We start from the raw sequence: 711 nt of genomic DNA, 5'->3' as shown, positions 1-711 counted from the left end.
CCCCCCACAGCGCAGGACGCTGCAGAGCCCCAGCTGCAGAGATTCATGCAGCTCATTTCCCCACCTTCCCCCAGGGAGCCATCACTCACCGACCAGATAGCAGACTGCAGATTGCCATCCTGGGGAGGAGGCAGCCGGGGGGCCGCATCTCTAGATTTACTTTATTTTCCAGGCTGAGCGATGACAAATGGCATTTGTCACGTTGAGGTGAAGCTGTCAGGGCCCCCGTCCCCCAGCTGCACTAACACGTTTTCCTTTGGGCTCCTCTGGCACTAACAGCTCCACTGTCCCCACTGCCGGGCTCAGCTGGGATGAGGGAGCACCGCTAATTGGGGTGGGGGCAGCCCCCTGATGGCCACTGTTCCCATTCTCTGGTTCTGCCATCGTCTGTCCCTATAAGGACGGTGGTGTGACGGGCCGGAACCAAGAGTTGGTGGGAAGCACAGCCCCCCCTCTGTGTAAGGGATGCGGTTCTTTGGGAGACGTGGGAGAGTTTGGAGGCTCCTGGTGCTGCCTCAGCAAGGAGCTGAGACCCCAAAGTGTCGTCCCCCACATCACTGGATGTGAGCGGGGGGGGGTCGGTGCCCCATTGGCGATGAAGGGCCTCGTGCCCCACGGCTGAGATTCCCGATGTCCTGTGCTTATAGGAGTGCCTTGGTGCCCTGTTCTGATTCTAATGGCTATGGGGTTCTGATTCTAATGGCTATGGGG

This window comes from Lagopus leucura, unplaced genomic scaffold (genome assembly GCF_019238085.1).
Source record: "Lagopus leucura isolate 7727_CA_CO unplaced genomic scaffold, USGS_WTPT01 33696-0_obj-0_obj, whole genome shotgun sequence".
Lineage (NCBI taxonomy): Eukaryota > Metazoa > Chordata > Aves > Galliformes > Phasianidae > Lagopus > Lagopus leucura.
The sequence above is the reverse complement of the archived record's forward strand: the minus strand, read 5'-3'. Positions refer to the sequence as shown.